The sequence below is a fragment of the Hemiscyllium ocellatum genome, chromosome 31 (assembly GCF_020745735.1).
Source record: "Hemiscyllium ocellatum isolate sHemOce1 chromosome 31, sHemOce1.pat.X.cur, whole genome shotgun sequence".
Lineage (NCBI taxonomy): Eukaryota > Metazoa > Chordata > Chondrichthyes > Orectolobiformes > Hemiscylliidae > Hemiscyllium > Hemiscyllium ocellatum.
In genome coordinates this window covers 51,974,777-51,986,162 of record NC_083431.1, presented here as the reverse complement: position 1 = coordinate 51,986,162, position 11,386 = coordinate 51,974,777, and the positions used below count along the sequence as shown (strand labels likewise).

At 43.8% G+C, this 11,386-nt stretch overlaps 2 non-coding genes across 2 annotated transcripts; both read left to right on the top strand.

Annotated features, from left to right (window-relative positions):
* Positions 1 to 2,390: 2,390 nt before the first annotated feature.
* Positions 2,391 to 2,509, top strand: LOC132830653 (5S ribosomal RNA). The gene has a single exon (XR_009646431.1). It is a non-coding gene; the product is annotated as a 5S ribosomal RNA (ribosomal RNA).
* A 4,379-nt stretch (positions 2,510 to 6,888) lies between these two features.
* Positions 6,889 to 7,007, top strand: LOC132830651 (5S ribosomal RNA). The gene has a single exon (XR_009646429.1). It is a non-coding gene; the product is annotated as a 5S ribosomal RNA (ribosomal RNA).
* The last annotated feature ends 4,379 nt before the right edge of the window (positions 7,008 to 11,386 follow it).

The following is an 11,386-nucleotide window of genomic DNA, read 5'->3' as shown; positions in this document are numbered from 1 at the left end:
GTACAAAGCATGCATCTGCTGCTGGAGTTGGAGAGTTCGGTAAAGCCGCCTTGAACGAGATGAGACCGAGACCGTCCACAATAAGGTGGGAAAATCTGCTGATGGCTCAAAGAACTGAAGAAGACTGGAGAATGTTTAAGGAAACATTGAAGACAATAGAAAACCAGTTGATCCCGCTGAGAGGGAAAGCTCGGCTTCACAGAAGAAAACAGTCATTGACAAAAATCTCAGCATAGATCCTGCTGATTGGGAAAGTTACAGAGAGCGGGAAAGACACAAAGCAGTGTAAAAGAGCTACCAAAAGGAATTTTGAATGGAATATTTCCAGGGACATCAAAATCAAGAAGATTTGTTCCGCTGGCCTAAAGGGAAAGCGGGTGGTCAAGAGAAGGTGGGGCATTGTTAGTGACTCCGGGGAAATGGCAGAGATGTTGCATCATTACTTTTGCCTCGGTATTTTCAGTAGAAAAGGAGGATAGCTTGCCAGAAATCCCGATGAAATGAAAAATGGATCGGGAAAAACAACCGAATAAAATGAAGGTGAGTAAAACATCGATAATGAGGAAATGACTGGAATCAAAGGGTGACAAATGCCTGGGATTTGGCGGTTTCCATCGGCGGGTGTTAAAACAAGGAGACAAGCGCCTCATAGAAGCCCTAACTGTCATCGTTCAAAATTCCCAGGATACAGGAGTCGTCCCTCCGGATTGGATTGTTGCACGTGTCAGTCACGCTTTTTTAGAGTGGAGAACTCGGAAAAGTCGGGAATTGCAGAGCATGGAGCTGAGCACCTATGGCAGGGAATTTGTTGGAGTCTATAATCAAGGATGGGATAAGTGAGCACCTCAAACATTGTTGAGTTAATCAGGGAGAGCCACATGACAGGTAGGTCGTGCCTGACAAATTCATTGCAGAGGGGACTAAGGGAGCTGTCAGGGAATAATGTCCATAGATGTTGATTACATGGACTTCCAGAAGGAATTTGACAAAGTCCACTTAAGTAGGTAGAAGCCAACAGAATTGAGGGCAAATTCCTGACATGGCTCGGAAATTGTTTGAGTGGCAGGTGATAGAAAGTAGAGACAATGGATAGGTAGACAATTGGCAGGATGTAACCCGTCGTGTCTCACAAGGACTTGTGTTCGGGCCTCAATTATTGATGTTATTTATTAAGGAAATGGATAATGGCACAGAAAGTCATATATCATAATTTGTGGATGACACAAAGTTAGGCTGCATTGTAGACTGTGTAGATGACAGCATAAAATTGCAAGGGGATATTGATAGATTAAGTCAATGAGCAAAACTGTGGCAAAAGCATTTGAATGAAAGCAATAGTGAGGCTATCCATTTTTGGATCAAGAAGGGACAGATCAAGGTATTTTCCTGGATGGTATGAAGTGCATGTCCAAGGAGACTTGGGGGTTCAGGTGCATACATCTTTAAAATGTCACGGACACGTACAGAAAATAATCCAGAAAGCAAACAGATTGCTGTCCTTTCTAAGTAGAAAGATGCTGAAGTTATGCTGCAGTTCTACAAAACCCTGGTTAGATAGACCCCACTTGGAGTACTGTGAGCGGATCTGGGCAGCACACCTTCTGAAAGGAGTAGAATACTGATTTACAAGAATGATACCTGGACTTGCATGGTCAAGATGGAAGGAGAGATCATATCATTTCGGCCTGTGGTCTGTAGAATTGAGAATGTTAATGGGGGGTATGATGAAAGTCTTGAAGACATGAATAGGAAAAGAGAAGGTAGATAACGATAAACTATTTCTACTGGTTGGGGATTGTAGAATGAAGGGACATAGCGTGAGACTTAGGGCCGGAGGGTTGGGTAGAGATGTGAGGAAGCCGTCGTGCACACACATAGGATGGTGGGTTTTAGTAAGCGTTTTCTGACAAAGCGCAGTGGATGCTGGATGAGTTGTTAAATTGAAATGTGAGGGAGATAAATGTTTGTGAAGCAAAGGTACCAAGGGCCAGAGGCTTGCATATGAAGTTGGGCGAGAGCTGAGCCATGATGTGATTGAATGGAGGCAGAGGTTGTAGGGGCTAAACAGCGTTGTGGTGTGTGTATGTTGCTGTGGTTGTAATTTGTAAAGGAGTTCATTTGTAAAGCAGCTTGGATGGGCATGAAATGGAGTGGAGTGAGTGTGAAAGAGTTGATCCTGTTGTGTAATAAACGTGTGTGGGTGTGTGTGGTGTGGGTGTGTGGTGTGTGTGTGTGTGTAGGGGGTGAAGTAGAGGAGCTAAAGATGGAGATGGGAGAATAGAAAGGCAAAGGAAAGAGAAATGCTTTAGTGCAGTATGATTGACTGGTAACAAGTTGTTGTAAATGCAGCACTGTGTGCCTTTAAGGAACCATAAATGCAGGGTGTAAGTGCCTACGGCCATACTAGTCTGAAAACGCCTGATCTCGTCTGATCTCGGAAGCTAAGCAGACTCAGGCCTGGTTAGTACTTGGATGGGAGACTGCCTGGGAATACCAGGTGCAGTAGGCTTTTGCAGCCACCAGGGGCTGCTCACAGCTTCGCACTCTCACACTCCCATTCATCAAGCAACGTCCTTTTAACTCCTCACTCCGTCTCTCTGTCTCACTTTTTCTTGCCCAATTTCATTGTTCACCTTCTTCCCCCAATACACAAACACACCATTACTGCTTGAGATTGGAGCAAACGCACCAGGAACACCAGAGCAGCAAGTGTTTTATTGAAGAACACAAACGGTGGTTTTTGTCAATTGATGCCTCACTTACGAGGATCACACTTCCCTGATCGATGTCAGCGTTCCCCTGTTTTCTAACAACCGTCTAACTAGTGGTGTGGATAGGGCCTGAAAGCAACAACGTTGTGGTGAGGGCTTGTCAGGTGAAGGGAGTTTGACAATATCTGCACTCACCAGTCGAGTTCATACAACGGTGTATCGATATGGTTAAGGCAGGAAGAATGGGTCAGCAAACACAGCAAGTTCAATCCTTGTAATGATGATTATTACACATCAGCGACAAATAATAAGATAAGTGCAAAGAGTGAGTATTTGCCAGGTACAAAAATCAAGGCTTATTATCTGAACAGGCGAAGACTTCACAAAAAGATCGCCCTAACAATGGTACAAATGGAGATGAATGGTTCGATCTAATTGACATCACCGTGCCTTAGTTACAAGATGACCAAGGTAAAGGAATAACATTTCCAGAGTGCAGACTATTAACAACAGTAAGGTGGAATTTGGAAAGAGGAGTAGCCCCTGACATTTAAGGAAGACAGAAGGACATTAGTGAATAAGGATATTACTTTAGAAATCTTAACTGTGCACTAAGATAATCATACTATTTGAAGACACTGTCAAGATGCTTTGAGAAAAGGAAACTCATGTTGGACTAAATGCAAGAAAATGTTGTGTTCATTAACAGTCGGGTGGATAAAGCAGAAGCAATAGGTGCCAATGACTTGGATTTTCAGACTGTATTTCCTATCATCTCAGACTGAGATGAGGCGAACTTTCGGCAGTTATTGTGTTGTTAATCTTTAGAATGATATTCTCCAGAGAGTGGTGTGTGTTCTACTGTTGAGGATACTTAAGGGTCAGTGGATGGAGTTTTGATATCTCAGGGAATTCTGGAAGGGAGGTGCAGTTGAGGTGGATCGATGGTAATCAGTTTGAATGGTGGAGCACTCTGGCGTGAGATATTGACCACGGAGAGTGTGCTGCAGATTGAGCAAAGCAAAAGGTGATCCCCAGAAGGATAATTGTGAAGAACATAGAACATGGAAGGATACAGCGCAGTACAGGCCCTTCGGCCCTCGATGTTGCGCCGACCGAATCCTACCTAACCTATACTAGCCCAATAACTTCCACATGCCTATCCAATGCCCGCTTAAATGACCATAAAGAAGGAGAGTTCACCACTGATACGGGCAGGGCATTCCATGAACTCACAACCCGCTGAGTGAAGAATCTACCCCTAACATCTGTCCTAATAACCTGACCGAGGTTATAGGATAGTGGTAAAGGACGGATATGGAAAATGGCAGAGATGGTGGAGTGGCCTCCGTGATTAGAAACAAAATTCTTTCAATGATGAGAGAGGACATAATGAAGGGAATGCATTCAGTGGAGACCGTGTGGGTGCAACTGAGGAATAGTCGAATGCCTAAAATTGTAATAGGTGTTATGTACAGACCGCCTGGTAGCATCTCTGAGTCCTAGATGGTAAAAATGCAGAAAACTAGGTAATATGTAACAAAGCCAGAGTACTACACCTGAGGGATTTTAATGTGCACAGAGATTTAGAGATGTAGTCAAGCATTTGTCAGAAAGGTAGTGCATGTCTGGTGTATTGCCAGGACTGTTTCTTACTGCATTATGTCCTGAATGCCTCCTGGATTTAGTAATGAGTAATGAGTTGGATTTAATGAGTGAGCTAGTCGTGCGTGGCCACTTATCATACAGCGATGATAACGCGACCCAGTTCAAGGTAGTGTTTGAAAGTACAAAGCATGCATCTGCTGCTGGAGTTGGAGAGTTCGGTAAAGCCGCCTTGAACGAGATGAGACCGAGACCGTCCACAATAAGGTGGGAAAATCTGCTGATGGCTCAAAGAACTGAAGAAGACTGGAGAATGTTTAAGGAAACATTGAAGACAATAGAAAACCAGTTGATCCCGCTGAGAGGGAAAGCTCGGCTTCACAGAAGAAAACAGTCATTGACAAAAATCTCAGCATAGATCCTGCTGATTGGGAAAGTTACAGAGAGCGGGAAAGACACAAAGCAGTGTAAAAGAGCTACCAAAAGGAATTTTGAATGGAATATTTCCAGGGACATCAAAATCAAGAAGATTTGTTCCGCTGGCCTAAAGGGAAAGCGGGTGGTCAAGAGAAGGTGGGGCATTGTTAGTGACTCCGGGGAAATGGCAGAGATGTTGCATCATTACTTTTGCCTCGGTATTTTCAGTAGAAAAGGAGGATAGCTTGCCAGAAATCCCGATGAAATGAAAAATGGATCGGGAAAAACAACCGAATAAAATGAAGGTGAGTAAAACATCGATAATGAGGAAATGACTGGAATCAAAGGGTGACAAATGCCTGGGATTTGGCGGTTTCCATCGGCGGGTGTTAAAACAAGGAGACAAGCGCCTCATAGAAGCCCTAACTGTCATCGTTCAAAATTCCCAGGATACAGGAGTCGTCCCTCCGGATTGGATTGTTGCACGTGTCAGTCACGCTTTTTTAGAGTGGAGAACTCGGAAAAGTCGGGAATTGCAGAGCATGGAGCTGAGCACCTATGGCAGGGAATTTGTTGGAGTCTATAATCAAGGATGGGATAAGTGAGCACCTCAAACATTGTTGAGTTAATCAGGGAGAGCCACATGACAGGTAGGTCGTGCCTGACAAATTCATTGCAGAGGGGACTAAGGGAGCTGTCAGGGAATAATGTCCATAGATGTTGATTACATGGACTTCCAGAAGGAATTTGACAAAGTCCACTTAAGTAGGTAGAAGCCAACAGAATTGAGGGCAAATTCCTGACATGGCTCGGAAATTGTTTGAGTGGCAGGTGATAGAAAGTAGAGACAATGGGTAGGTAGACAATTGGCAGGATGTAACCCGTCGTGTCTCACAAGGACTTGTGTTCGGGCCTCAATTATTGATGTTATTTATTAAGGAAATGGATAATGGCACAGAAAGTCATATATCATAATTTGTGGATGACACAAAGTTAGGCTGCATTGTAGACTGTGTAGATGACAGCATAAAATTGCAAGGGGATATTGATAGATTAAGTCAATGAGCAAAACTGTGGCAAAAGCATTTGAATGAAAGCAATAGTGAGGCTATCCATTTTTGGATCAAGAAGGGACAGATCAAGGTATTTTCCTGGATGGTATGAAGTGCATGTCCAAGGAGACTTGGGGGTTCAGGTGCATACATCTTTAAAATGTCACGGACACGTACAGAAAATAATCCAGAAAGCAAACAGATTGCTGTCCTTTCTAAGTAGAAAGATGCTGAAGTTATGCTGCAGTTCTACAAAACCCTGGTTAGATAGACCCCACTTGGAGTACTGTGAGCGGATCTGGGCAGCACACCTTCTGAAAGGAGTAGAATACTGATTTACAAGAATGATACCTGGACTTGCATGGTCAAGATGGAAGGAGAGATCATATCATTTCGGCCTGTGGTCTGTAGAATTGAGAATGTTAATGGGGGGTATGATGAAAGTCTTGAAGACATGAATAGGAAAAGAGAAGGTAGATAACGATAAACTATTTCTACTGGTTGGGGATTGTAGAATGAAGGGACATAGCGTGAGACTTAGGGCCGGAGGGTTGGGTAGAGATGTGAGGAAGCCGTCGTGCACACACATAGGATGGTGGGTTTTAGTAAGCGTTTTCTGACAAAGCGCAGTGGATGCTGGATGAGTTGTTAAATTGAAATGTGAGGGAGATAAATGTTTGTGAAGCAAAGGTACCAAGGGCCAGAGGCTTGCATATGAAGTTGGGCGAGAGCTGAGCCATGATGTGATTGAATGGAGGCAGAGGTTGTAGGGGCTAAACAGCGTTGTGGTGTGTGTATGTTGCTGTGGTTGTAATTTGTAAAGGAGTTCATTTGTAAAGCAGCTTGGATGGGCATGAAATGGAGTGGAGTGAGTGTGAAAGAGTTGATCCTGTTGTGTAATAAACGTGTGTGGGTGTGTGTGGTGTGGGTGTGTGGTGTGTGTGTGTGTGTAGGGGGTGAAGTAGAGGAGCTAAAGATGGAGATGGGAGAATAGAAAGGCAAAGGAAAGAGAAATGCTTTAGTGCAGTATGATTGACTGGTAACAAGTTGTTGTAAATGCAGCACTGTGTGCCTTTAAGGAACCATAAATGCAGGGTGTAAGTGCCTACGGCCATACTAGTCTGAAAACGCCTGATCTCGTCTGATCTCGGAAGCTAAGCAGACTCAGGCCTGGTTAGTACTTGGATGGGAGACTGCCTGGGAATACCAGGTGCAGTAGGCTTTTGCAGCCACCAGGGGCTGCTCACAGCTTCGCACTCTCACACTCCCATTCATCAAGCAAAGTCCTTTTAACTCCTCACTCCGTCTCTCTGTCTCACTTTTTCTTGCCCAATTTCATTGTTCACCTTCTTCCCCCAATACACAAACACACCATTACTGCTTGAGATTGGAGCAAACGCACCAGGAACACCAGAGCAGCAAGTGTTTTATTGAAGAGCACAAACGGTGGTTTTTGTCAATTGATGCCTCACTTACGAGGATCACACTTCCCTGATCGATGTCAGCGTTCCCCTGTTTTCTAACAACCGTCTAACTAGTGGTGTGGATAGGGCCTGAAAGCAACAACGTTGTGGTGAGGGCTTGTCAGGTGAAGGGAGTTTGACAATATCTGCACTCACCAGTCGAGTTCATACAACGGTGTATCGATATGGTTAAGGCAGGAAGAATGGGTCAGCAAACACAGCAAGTTCAATCCTTGTAATGATGATTATTACACATCAGCGACAAATAATAAGATAAGTGCAAAGAGTGAGTATTTGCCAGGTACAAAAATCAAGGCTTATTATCTGAACAGGCGAAGACTTCACAAAAAGATCGCCCTAACAATGGTACAAATGGAGATGAATGGTTCGATCTAATTGACATCACCGTGCCTTAGTTACAAGATGACCAAGGTAAAGGAATAACATTTCCAGAGTGCAGACTATTAACAACAGTAAGGTGGAATTTGGAAAGAGGAGTAGCCCCTGACATTTAAGGAAGACAGAAGGACATTAGTGAATAAGGATATTACTTTAGAAATCTTAACTGTGCACTAAGATAATCATACTATTTGAAGACACTGTCAAGATGCTTTGAGAAAAGGAAACTCATGTTGGACTAAATGCAAGAAAATGTTGTGTTCATTAACAGTCGGGTGGATAAAGCAGAAGCAATAGGTGCCAATGACTTGGATTTTCAGACTGTATTTCCTATCATCTCAGACTGAGATGAGGCGAACTTTCGGCAGTTATTGTGTTGTTAATCTTTAGAATGATATTCTCCAGAGAGTGGTGTGTGTTCTACTGTTGAGGATACTTAAGGGTCAGTGGATGGAGTTTTGATATCTCAGGGAATTCTGGAAGGGAGGTGCAGTTGAGGTGGATCGATGGTAATCAGTTTGAATGGTGGAGCACTCTGGCGTGAGATATTGACCACGGAGAGTGTGCTGCAGATTGAGCAAAGCAAAAGGTGATCCCCAGAAGGATAATTGTGAAGAACATAGAACATGGAAGGATACAGCGCAGTACAGGCCCTTCGGCCCTCGATGTTGCGCCGACCGAATCCTACCTAACCTATACTAGCCCAATAACTTCCACATGCCTATCCAATGCCCGCTTAAATGACCATAAAGAAGGAGAGTTCACCACTGATACGGGCAGGGCATTCCATGAACTCACAACCCGCTGAGTGAAGAATCTACCCCTAACATCTGTCCTAATAACCTGACCGAGGTTATAGGATAGTGGTAAAGGACGGATATGGAAAATGGCAGAGATGGTGGAGTGGCCTCCGTGATTAGAAACAAAATTCTTTCAATGATGAGAGAGGACATAATGAAGGGAATGCATTCAGTGGAGACCGTGTGGGTGCAACTGAGGAATAGTCGAATGCCTAAAATTGTAATAGGTGTTATGTACAGACCGCCTGGTAGCATCTCTGAGTCCTAGATGGTAAAAATGCAGAAAACTAGGTAATATGTAACAAAGCCAGAGTACTACACCTGAGGGATTTTAATGTGCACAGAGATTTAGAGATGTAGTCAAGCATTTGTCAGAAAGGTAGTGCATGTCTGGTGTATTGCCAGGACTGTTTCTTACTGCATTATGTCCTGAATGCCTCCTGGATTTAGTAATGAGTAATGAGTTGGATTTAATGAGTGAGCTAGTCGTGCGTGGCCACTTATCATACAGCGATGATAACGCGACCCAGTTCAAGGTAGTGTTTGAAAGTACAAAGCATGCATCTGCTGCTGGAGTTGGAGAGTTCGGTAAAGCCGCCTTGAACGAGATGAGACCGAGACCGTCCACAATAAGGTGGGAAAATCTGCTGATGGCTCAAAGAACTGAAGAAGACTGGAGAATGTTTAAGGAAACATTGAAGACAATAGAAAACCAGTTGATCCCGCTGAGAGGGAAAGCTCGGCTTCACAGAAGAAAACAGTCATTGACAAAAATCTCAGCATAGATCCTGCTGATTGGGAAAGTTACAGAGAGCGGGAAAGACACAAAGCAGTGTAAAAGAGCTACCAAAAGGAATTTTGAATGGAATATTTCCAGGGACATCAAAATCAAGAAGATTTGTTCCGCTGGCCTAAAGGGAAAGCGGGTGGTCAAGAGAAGGTGGGGCATTGTTAGTGACTCCGGGGAAATGGCAGAGATGTTGCATCATTACTTTTGCCTCGGTATTTTCAGTAGAAAAGGAGGATAGCTTGCCAGAAATCCCGATGAAATGAAAAATGGATCGGGAAAAACAACCGAATAAAATGAAGGTGAGTAAAACATCGATAATGAGGAAATGACTGGAATCAAAGGGTGACAAATGCCTGGGATTTGGCGGTTTCCATCGGCGGGTGTTAAAACAAGGAGACAAGCGCCTCATAGAAGCCCTAACTGTCATCGTTCAAAATTCCCAGGATACAGGAGTCGTCCCTCCGGATTGGATTGTTGCACGTGTCAGTCACGCTTTTTTAGAGTGGAGAACTCGGAAAAGTCGGGAATTGCAGAGCATGGAGCTGAGCACCTATGGCAGGGAATTTGTTGGAGTCTATAATCAAGGATGGGATAAGTGAGCACCTCAAACATTGTTGAGTTAATCAGGGAGAGCCACATGACAGGTAGGTCGTGCCTGACAAATTCATTGCAGAGGGGACTAAGGGAGCTGTCAGGGAATAATGTCCATAGATGTTGATTACATGGACTTCCAGAAGGAATTTGACAAAGTCCACTTAAGTAGGTAGAAGCCAACAGAATTGAGGGCAAATTCCTGACATGGCTCGGAAATTGTTTGAGTGGCAGGTGATAGAAAGTAGAGACAATGGGTAGGTAGACAATTGGCAGGATGTAACCAGTCGTGTCTCACAAGGACTTGTGTTCGGGCCTCAATTATTGATGTTATTTATTAAGGAAATGGATAATGGCACAGAAAGTCATATATCATAATTTGTGGATGACACAAAGTTAGGCTGCATTGTAGACTGTGTAGATGACAGCATAAAATTGCAAGGGGATATTGATAGATTAAGTCAATGAGCAAAACTGTGGCAAAAGCATTTGAATGAAAGCAATAGTGAGGCTATCCATTTTTGGATCAAGAAGGGACAGATCAAGGTATTTTCCTGGATGGTATGAAGTGCATGTCCAAGGAGACTTGGGGGTTCAGGTGCATACATCTTTAAAATGTCACGGACACGTACAGAAAATAATCCAGAAAGCAAACAGATTGCTGTCCTTTCTAAGTAGAAAGATGCTGAAGTTATGCTGCAGTTCTACAAAACCCTGGTTAGATAGACCCCACTTGGAGTACTGTGAGCGGATCTGGGCAGCACACCTTCTGAAAGGAGTAGAATACTGATTTACAAGAATGATACCTGGACTTGCATGGTCAAGATGGAAGGAGAGATCATATCATTTCGGCCTGTGGTCTGTAGAATTGAGAATGTTAATGGGGGGTATGATGAAAGTCTTGAAGACATGAATAGGAAAAGAGAAGGTAGATAACGAAAAACTATTTCTACTGGTTGGGGATTGTAGAATGAAGGGACATAGCGTGAGACTTAGGGCCGGAGGGTTGCGTAGAGATGTGAGGAAGCCGTCGTGCACACACATAGGATGGTGGGTTTTAGTAAGCGTTTTCTGACAAAGCGCAGTGGATGCTGGATGAGTTGTTAAATTGAAATGTGAGGGAGATAAATGTTTGTGAAGCAAAGGTACCAAGGGCCAGAGGCTTGCATATGAAGTTGGGCGAGAGCTGAGCCATGATGTGATTGAATGGAGGCAGAGGTTGTAGGGGCTAAACAGCGTTGTGGTGTGTGTATGTTGCTGTGGTTGTAATTTGTAAAGGAGTTCATTTGTAAAGCAGCTTGGATGGGCATGAAATGGAGTGGAGTGAGTGTGAAAGAGTTGATCCTGTTGTGTAATAAACGTGTGTGGGTGTGTGTGGTGTGGGTGTGTGGTGTGTGTGTGTGTGTAGGGGGTGAAGTAGAGGAGCTAAAGATGGAGATGGGAGAATAGAAAGGCAAAGGAAAGAGAAATGCTTTAGTGCAGTATGATTGACTGGTAACAAGTTGTTGTAAATGCAGCACTGTGTGCCTTTAAGGAACCATAAATGCAGGGTGTAAGT